This window comes from Taudactylus pleione, unplaced genomic scaffold (assembly GCF_031769625.1).
Source record: "Taudactylus pleione unplaced genomic scaffold, aTauple2 ptg000707l, whole genome shotgun sequence".
Classification (NCBI taxonomy): Eukaryota; Metazoa; Chordata; class Amphibia; order Anura; family Myobatrachidae; genus Taudactylus; species Taudactylus pleione.
Window position 1 is genome coordinate 259289 of NW_028285109.1, and position 9263 is coordinate 268551.

General features: G+C 51.0%; 1 protein-coding gene across 7 annotated transcripts in view; it reads right to left on the bottom strand.

The window, feature by feature from the left end:
* Nucleotides 1–352, bottom strand: part of HECTD1 (HECT domain E3 ubiquitin protein ligase 1) — a 101729-nt gene extending 101377 nt beyond the window's left edge. For 3 of the 7 annotated variants that reach the window (XM_088456548.1, XM_088456549.1, XM_088456546.1), the window contains exon 1: nt 100–352. The gene's annotated coding sequence lies outside the window, so the exon portion shown is untranslated. The remainder of the gene's footprint in view (nt 1–99) is intronic. The other 4 variants (XM_088456552.1, XM_088456551.1, XM_088456547.1 and 1 more) reach the window with 2 other exon arrangements.
* Between the last annotated feature and the right edge of the window lie 8911 nt (nt 353–9263).

The window sequence follows — 9263 nt, forward strand, 5'->3', positions numbered from 1 at the left end:
GGCCTGCCCGAGTGAGGCTCCCGGGAGCGAGCCGAAACCACACACAAAGCTACGGCCGGGTCATGGCCCTGGGAATGAGATGACTACCGATCTTCTTACCGTGTCCGTGCGGAGCCGGTCTGGGCCTCACAGCTCCGGCTGTTCCCCGGAGTCACACGGACCGTGTCACGGGCTCAGACCCAGACTCCACCCGCTCTGCCCGGCCGCCAGCAGAGGTCGCTGCGCAGCACAACCCAGACGTGGTGCGGGGAGACCACACAGCTCGGCGCATATTCTGATTCCTGTACTGTCCCCCGGCCTCCGGCTCAGCCACTGCGGGGAGTGGGAGGCAGTGCCAGAGACCCCATTCTACCAGCTTGTTAGGTCGGCAGAAAATGAAACTCCGATCCCTGCACTATCAATGGCCGCCCTTCCAAAGCTGCTGAGCTTTATGACGTTTGTCCACCACAAGCACAATGTACATTTTACTTCTAAATGTGACCTCTTACTCCTATATACTCTTTGTTATTCAGCAGCCAGGAAATTAACTGTGTTTTGTATTTATCACCTTATCTAACTTCACTAGACAGATAAACCGGTTACTGTGAACTATTTATTGAACTAAATTGTACCAGTTCCCGGGGCGGCAATCTTGGGGCCTAATATATAACTTTCCCAATCCCTCCCTAATAGATATTATACACTATTCCATCTCTTATTTATACACATATATAATATTTCTACTTCAGGGTCCATAGGGTATCCACAGGATACCTTGGGGTATAGGTGTGACGTCAGTCATCGGGCACCATAGAGTTAAGCTTTTCAGCCTCCCAGGATGCACTAGGTCCCCCTCCTATACCCCGCCCCCGAGCCAAGCCACCTCAGTTTAGTTTGGTGCCCGGCCGGAGTCGGGTGCACCTGTCGGAGTGGGGGCTAGAATAGCCCCTGAAGCTTTCTTCAATGCAGCTGTGGCTGCACATCTGGATGTACAGCATGGACAGTCAGTCCTGACGTCCATGCTGTCTTCCCTACACCCCCGCCGGTACCGATCCGGGGATGCTGGTGAGCATCTGGGGTCACAGCTAGCGGTGACCCCAGATGTTCCGGACCATGGCCAGATTCAAGGGGGACAAAGGTAAGCAGCGGGGTCCCGCGGTGGGTCCCCGCTGGTCACATGGTCCTAAGTCCCCAGGCAGGGGGCTCCCTGGGGACTGGCTGCAGCGTGGAGCCAGGCGACCAACCTGCGCTTCCACTACCCCCTGGGACAGCGGACCGCAGCAGAGCGGTAGCGCTGCGGTGTCCCAGGGGTTAAATGCATGCCAGGGGAGCGCGCCTTCCCTGTCTCACAGCTGGCGCCTCCACCGCTGCACACAGCCCTCTCTGCACGCTGCCGACTGGTCCTGTGGCAGCGCTCCTCCCCCAGGCCAGCCTCCTCTCTGCTCCTCGGCGGCCATCTTCTCTGAAACGCATGGTGAATGCTGCTGGAAGCCTGGACGGAAGCATCGTGGTCTGGGTCCCCCTGCATACCTCTCCTCCGATTTGGGTCAGGTCTGTGTATGCTGCGCTGTGTCCTACCAGGCCCTGTGTCTGTGTAGTTGAGTGATCAGCGCTGTTAGTGCAGGAATTTATATTTCTTTGCATTGTATGTGACTGTGCTAGCGCTGCTGCCTGTAACTTTTCTTCTAACTGTCAGCTTTATTACTGTCCCTGTTCTTTCTGCTAAGCCCTTGCGGTGCGGTGCTGCAGGGTGGTCTCTCGCCTATTTAATATATAATTGGTGAGAGGGGTCACATACGTGGTGCCATCATGTCTGAAAGTGATTTTCCCCTCCGGCTACAGTGTACTACGCGTAAAGTACCGTTAGCGGAGGGGGAGGGTAGCGCGGAGGGCCTCTGCCGGCAGTGTTTGTCCATGGCGCGGCCTCTTGCGGTTACAGCACCGGTACAGGAGCCGCCCTGGGCTTGTTTCGCTCAGGCGCTTACAGCCTTAGTGGGCCAGTTAGCTCCGCAGCCCGCGTTTACACCGATGGTTTGTCCCAGCAGTCTGTGGTGTCGTCACCCATGCAGGGTTTCCCACGACAATTGGTGGTACCCACAGTCTCCTATTTCCCCGCTCCCGGTTTCTCAGGAGCTAGCGTGGGTTAACTCCCTGACAAGTTCTGTACAGCACTTGTCGGATGTGTTACAAGGGGAGTCTGTGATGCGGCCACATAAACGGCCGGTGGCGTCTCTGTCGGCTCCTTATGAGGATGACGAGGGGACGTCGGATGATGGGGAGATTCTGGATCCTTATGATCAGGAACCTCTCCATACTAAGGACGCTGATGCTAAGTCCAAAGTATATATTCCTGGACTTATTCGGGCGGTCCGCACAGCCTTGGTGATTGAGGACGAAGTTCCCCCAGCGGCTAAATCTAAGTATGCCTTTTTCAAGGATGTGAAGGGCGATGCCACAGTCTTTCCTCTTTCGGTCAGTTAGTGGACCATTTAGAGGAGGCGTGGAAACAGCCTGGCAAAAGATACCAGCCGCAGAGGCGCCTGGCGGTGGCTTATCCGTTCGCGGATAATTATTTTGCAAAGTGGGAATCCCCTCCACAGGTGGATTCTCACTTGACCCGTCTTGTCCGTAGTGCCACATTGCTGATGCCATCCATGTCCTCCCTTAAGGATGCTACGGACCGCAAGGTGATCTGCCTGAAGTCCGCTTATTCCCTGGCGGGGGGGCAGCACGGCCGGCTATGGCCATTTGCTGGGTTGCCAGAGCGATGGAGCGCTGGGCGGATTCATTAGAGGCATCTTTTGATTCCGACTGTCCGGCCGAACAGGCGGAGTTGATGGTAATCTCCGTGTTTCGGCCACTTATATCAACGAGGCGGCCTTAGACATTAGTACTCTGGTGTCTAGAATTTCTTCAGCAGCGGTGGCTGCTCATCGCACCTTGTGGCTGCGATCCTGGAAGGCGGACGCAGATTTCAAAAGGGTCTGGAGGCGTTGCCATTTACCGGAGAAGTTCTCTTCGGTCCGGATCTGGATAAGATTGTGGCCACGCTGGCGGCAGCCAAATCGGCTTGTCTCCCGTCGGCCGCTGCTCCTTCTGGTTCTGGACCATCGTCCTTTCGGTCATCTAGGGCCCAGGGCAGGCCCAAACCACAGTCGTTCCTCGACAGGCTGGCCCTAAGAAATCGGCCAAGCCCGGGAAGCAGGCATGGAGTACCAGACGTCCGGCCCCCAAGCAGATGACAAGCCTGCGGCCTGACGGTCCGGGCCTCCCTTTGGGGGATCCCAAAGTGGGAGGCCGCTGCTGCAGTTCGCCCAGTGTTGGTCGGTCACTACGACAAACACTTGGGTTCTTGAGGTGGTCTCCCACAGTTCGCCCTCTCCTTCCGGTACAGACCCCCGGCTCGATTCTTCACCACGGGTCTACCATCAGACCGGAACAAGGCTACGGAGCTGCGGAAGGTATTGCACACTATGCTCCAGGCTGGAGTTATAGTGCCTGTTTCCATTCTCCAGAGGGGCCAGGGTTTCTATTCAAATCTTTTTTTGGTACCGAAACCAATGGGTCATATCGTCCGATTCTCAACCTCAAAGCTCTCAACAGGTCTTTGCGGGTTCCGAAGTTTCGGATGGAGACCCTACGGTCCATCATTCTGGCACTGGAACCTGGGGACTACATGGTGTCATTGGACATACAGGACGCTTACCTGCATGTCCCTATTCTTTTGCGCCATCAACAGTTCCTCAGGTTTGCAATCCGCAGAGACCACTTCCAGTTTCGGGCGTTACCTTTTGGCCTGGCGACAGCACCACGTGTTTTCACCAAGGTGATGGCGGTCATGGCGGCTTCTCTGCGGCTGCAGGGAGTCCGCATGTTGCCATACTTGGACGACCTTTTATTAGTGGCAGGATTTCCAGAGCTCCTTCTACGCCACTTGGACCTGACCATTGCGCTACTGCAACGGCACGGCTGGATAATCAACTGGCAGAAGTCCACTCTAATCCCGTCTCGGAGGATTCTGCACCTCGGAGCCTTATTGGACTCGGAACAGCAGAGGATCTTCGTGACGGAGGAAAAGATCTCTGCTTTACAGTCGAGGGTGCGCAGTTGTCTGCTCAGCCGCCGGGTGTCTCTACACTCGGCGATGAGGTTACTGGGCTCCATGGTGTCGGTGTTCGACATGGTGGAATATGCCCAGTTTCACTCCAGACCTCTGCAGCACCTGATTCTGTCCAAGTGGAACGGGCTGCCTCAGTCTCTGAAGTCCCAGACGATTGTGCTCACCCCGGAGGTTCGCCTGTCTCTTGCTTGGTGGTTACAGACGACCCATCTCAGCGGGGGACGTCCGTTCTGGGTTCCAAATTGGGTCCTGTTGACAACGGACGCCAGTCTTCGGGGCTGGGGAGCAGTTTCGGGTCCACACTTGTTCCAGGGCAGGTGGACGCCGACAGAAGCGGAGCTTCCAATCAATATCTTGGAACTCCGTGCGGTCTTCAATGCTCTCCAGCAGGCACATCGGGTTCTCCAGGGTCGTCCGGTACAGGTCCAGTCGGACAACGCTACCACCGTGGCCTACATAAACAGGCAAGGAGGAACCCGAAGTCGGGCGGCTCTCGTGGAGGTCTCTCGGATCCTGGTATGGGCGGAGCGCAATCTTCCGGCCATATCAGCGGTCTTCATCCCGGGAGTGCTAAATTGGGAGGCGGACTTTCTAAGTCGCCAGGACGTTCATCCGGGGGAATGGTCCCTGCACCCGGACGTTTTTCAACTGCTGGTGGACAGATGGGGTCTTCCAGAGATCGACCTCATGGCGTCCCGGCACAACAACAAGTTGCCGGTGTACGGGTCTCGCACAAGAGACGAAGGGGCGTCTCTGGTGGATGCTCTGTCCGTCCGGTGGACGTTCCGGTTCGCATACCTGTTCCCTTCCGGTCTCCCTTCTTCCGGAAATTCAAACAGGAAGGAGGGACGCTCCTGTTGATAGCTCCCGCGTGGCCCAGACGGCACTGGTTCTCAGACCTTCAGGGTCTGTCCGTGGACAGTCCTCTGCGGTTGCCGCTACGACCGGACCTTCTGTCTCAGGGTCCTTGTCTTCACCCGGACCTGACTCTGCTGTCTTTGACGGCGTGGCTGTTGAGACGGCCATGCTGAGGTCCCGGGGGTTTTCCAGCTCTGTGGTGCGTACCATGTTGCGAGCTCGGAAACCGTCTTCCGCGAGGATATACCATTGCGTGTGGCATACGTTCTTCCAGTGGTGTCGACCGAGAGGTTATGCACCGCGGGAGTTTCGTCTGTCTCGGATTCTCGCCTTCCTGCAAGCGGGATTAGATCATGGGCTTCGCCTTGCTTCTTTGAAGGTACAGGTTTCGGCCCTGTCTGTCTGGTTTCACCGTAGGATTGCTACAATCCCGGATGTGCGCACCTTTATGCAAGGTGTTCTCCGCATTCAGCCGCCCTTTGTTCCACCTGTGGCGCCTTGGGATTTGGCTGTGGTCCTGAGGGCTCTCCAAGGACCGCCGTTTGAACCACTGGGCTCAGTGGATCTTAAATGGTTAACAGCTAAGTCTGTTTTCCTTCTGGCTATTGCTTCGGCCAGACGTGTTTCTGAGTTAGGGGCTCTTTCTTGTAGACCCCCTTTCTTGGTTTTTCATGGGAACAGGGCAGTGCTCCGCACTCGGCCCGAGTTTCTTCCCAAAGTTGTTTCCCAGTTTCATGTTAACGAGGAAATCGTTGTTCCGGCCTTTAACTCACCGGGTCTTTCCGTGGGTGAGGCCTCTTTGGATGTTGTGCGGGCCTTAAGGACTTATGTTGACCGCACGTCTTCGTTTAGGAAGTCGGACGCTTTGTTTGTCCTCTATGGCTTCCGTAAAAAGGGTTGGCCTGCCTCAAAGCAAACTTTGGCAGCCTGGATCCGTATGGCTATTTCTGAAGCTTATCTTCATGAAGGCCTACCGGTTCCTCCTTCTCTGAAGGCTCATTCCACTAGGTCTGTGGGTCCTTCGTGGGCAGCTCGACGTGGTGCCTCTGCAGTTCAGATCTGCAAGGCTGCTACGTGGTCCTCTGTCCATACCTTCGTGAGGTATTACAGGTATGACACCTTCGCCTCTCAGGATGCTTCCTTCGGGCGGCGGATTCTCCTTTCTGCACAGGAGCGTCCCCACCCTTAAAGGATACTGCTTTGGGACATCCCCAAGGTATCCTGTGGATACCCTATGGACCCTGAAGTAGAAAATATGAGATATGGTAAGAACTTACCCTTGTTATCTCTATTTCTACGAAGTCCATAGGGTTCCACAGGACTCCCGCCCTGGCGCACCTGTGCTGCAGATGGGCTTTGCTCTGGTCACCGTTTTTTCCGTCTCCCTCTGGTGAGAATGTGATTCTTGTGTGTGTCCAGATCTTTTTTCTCTCTCTTCCTTCTCCTCCTCCGGCCTATGGCTTGGTAACTAACTGAGGTGCCTTGGCTCGGTGGCGGGGTATAGGAGGGGGACCTAGTGCATCCTGGGAGGCTGTAAAGCTTAACTCTATGGTGCCCGATGACTGACGTCACACCTATACCCCAAGGTATCCTGTGGAACCCTATGGACTTCGTAGAAATAGAGATAACAAGGGTAAGTTCTTACCATATCTCATATTTTTTATATTATATATAAATTAATATATATACTTGATTATACCTGATTACAATAGCATTCAGGGGGGCAGTTTGTTTATCGCTACAGTAGCTCCCGTCTAAAGTTACCGGAAGATGTGTATTGGGCGATCAACCCCGCAGCCGCACTTATCGCAGATTTGTGCTTGTACCCTCCTGGGGCGAGATGCACTAAATGGAAAATTCGATAAAAACCCAGTTTCCGGGGTTTTACCTCATTTTCCATATGCACTACCGTGTGGCCGCCAGGGCCCCGATGTGGAGAGTAACGCCAGCTTTTGCTGGCATTACCCCATAGAAGTCTATGGGCCTCTACCGCATCGTGCTGGTATGAGGGATTATGACTAGAGGGGGCTGCAGGGACCTGTGACGTCACACCCATGTGACCCGGCATGAAAGGGGGAGGGGCGGGATGCTAACGGGGGACCAAAAGTGTCCCCTCGCGCGCTCGCCACGCTTCGGGCACGGTGGCTCGCTACGCCCTCTATGCCCTAGTGGATGGTAACGCAGGAGCGGTCCAGCCCTCCTGCAGTGGTCACGTGGTTGATACGTCACAGAGGTCCTTTCTGCACATAGAATCTAGCATCAACCCTCCCAGCATGCCCCGCGGCCGCAGCGTCACTCTGCGCATGCGCAGATGGACTCCTGGGTCATAAACCTGGAGGTCCACGGAATGGCGTGGATTTCAAAAGACAGCTGTCCTTTGCGGTACTGATCGCATATGTTAGTGCATATTCAATCAGTACAAATGCGGTGTCTAGCGGTAAGTAGCGCACTGTTAGTGCATCCCACCACTGAGGTGCGAGCAGAAATCTGCGTAAACGGGCTTTGGGGGGCCTATTCATCATTACAAAAAAATCGATGGAGGTAATTAGGTTTAGAATTTGCAAGAAGTTCTACCTAATTACCGGAGGAATTCATAATTCTTCCTCTCCATAACTATTTATTCCGAAAAGCTGTCATTTTTGCGATGACAGCTTTTCAGAAAATTTATACTTTTCCTGCCTGCTCTAACTTACCGCAGCTATAATCAGTGCTGTGCATGCTCCGTTATGTTCACAAAAGCGGCGCATGCACAGCACTGATTATAGCACTTAGACTACTGTTGATTGGACTGCCAGAGGCATCAGCAAAACTGCTGCTCACCACTGCCACCTGGAGCATTCTTAGGATGCTCCATATGGTCACAATGCTGCCCTTAAAGCTCACCACAGCATCTTGCGGATGCTCGGGCACTGCTGTGATCACCCGGTGCCGGGTGCAGGTCTTGCCCCCTCCACGTAACGTCATGCGGAGGGGGCGTGGCCTGTATCGGGAGCGCTAGCCATGGCACTGAATATAGTAACTGAAAGTATTGAAATTGATCCGTGCCCTCCAAGTAGCAATTTCTGCAAATGACTGAGCACTGTGTGTAATTGCCTAGAAGTGCTACACTTTGATGTTGACATGGATAGGGCTGCTTGAGAAAAGGATGATAATTTCTAATCCCAGTGGTTACCAACAGCTATTAACCTGGTGTGTGTATGTGTGTGTATATATATATATATATATATATATATATATATATATATGTATATATGTATGTATATATATATATATATATATATATATATGTATATATGTATGTGTATATATATATATATATATATATATATATATATGTATATATGTATGTATATATATATATATATATATATACATACATATATACATATATATATATATATATATACATACATATATACATATATATATATATATATAATGTATATATGTATGTATATATATATATATATATATATATATGTATATATGTATGTATATATATATGTATGTATATATATATGTATATATGTATGTATATATATATATATATATGTATGTATATATATATATATATATATGTATGTATATGTATATATATATATGTATGTATATATGTATGTATATATATATGTGTATGTATATATATATATATGTATATATGTGTATGTATATATATATATATGTATATATGTATGTATATATATATATATATATATATATATGTATATATATATATATGTATATATATATATATGTATATGTGTATATATATATATATATATATATATATATATAGAGAGAGAGATAGAGAGAGAGATTACAGTATAACGGCACTCCTGGTACAAACGACACTGTATAGGCAGCGTATATAGTCGTCAACGTTTCAAAGCCTTTATTATGGCTTTTTCATCAGAACTAACATAACATACAAACACATCTTACCTTAAAGCCATTCTATCACCCAGTGAGTGGACGCAATGCCCGGAACAGGACCACTCCCCCGGCGGGCGGCGCCATATTTCCACGTCATCAAGATCTAAGTCACATGCTGTACGCAGGCTGATGACGGAAGTGATACCCATCACCATAGAAACCGACTAATTTACATACAATCTAAGGAAACAAAATACACCAGTATAAAATATCAAATAACGATGGACTAAACACAAATAACAGGTTTAACACTGAATGGCTAACTGCGACCAAGCTGCATTACATGAATGTAGGTTGTGACACAGTCAGATTAGGAGGTCCCTCTCCTGGGTAGGGGACTCCTTCCTTACACACACACACAGCAGCAGGGAAG